Source organism: Entelurus aequoreus, linkage group LG02 (genome assembly GCF_033978785.1).
Source record: "Entelurus aequoreus isolate RoL-2023_Sb linkage group LG02, RoL_Eaeq_v1.1, whole genome shotgun sequence".
Classification (NCBI taxonomy): domain Eukaryota; kingdom Metazoa; phylum Chordata; class Actinopteri; order Syngnathiformes; family Syngnathidae; genus Entelurus; species Entelurus aequoreus.
In genome coordinates, this window is record NC_084732.1 from 90,027,177 (window position 1) to 90,027,760 (window position 584).

The following is a 584-nucleotide window of genomic DNA, read 5'->3' on the forward strand; positions in this document are numbered from 1 at the left end:
AACCAGGTCTGCACTCAATCACCTGCTTGGGAGCCCAGGGACTCCTGCAGGTCTAACCAGGTCTGCACTCAATCACCTGCTTGGGAGCCCAGGGACTCCTGCAGGTCTAACCAGGTCTGCACTCAATCACCTGCTTGGGAGCCCTGGGACTCCCGCAGGTCTAACCAGGTCTGCACTCAATCACCTGCTTGGGAGCCCTGGGACTCCCGCAGGTCTAACCAGGTCTGCACTCAATCACCTGCTTGGGAGCCCAGGGACTCCCGCAGGTCTAACCAGGTCTGCACTCAATCACCTGCTTGGGAGCCCAGGGACTCCTGCAGGTCTAACCAGGTCTGCACTCAATCACCTGCTTGGGAACCCTGGGACTCATGCAGGTCTAACCAGGCATGGGATTGTTACCTCTATAGTCCTCTTTTTTTATCTCTAAAAATATTTTCCCTTTTTCCTCATTTTTTCCCGACCTACAATGTGTCTTGATCCGTCTCTTTGCCATACCTGCCAACAACTATGCCATGAGTACGGTTGTTGATCATCCAGTGGTCAAAAGTAGGGTTTTCCTTTAAAAATAGAAACTACGTAGTGAA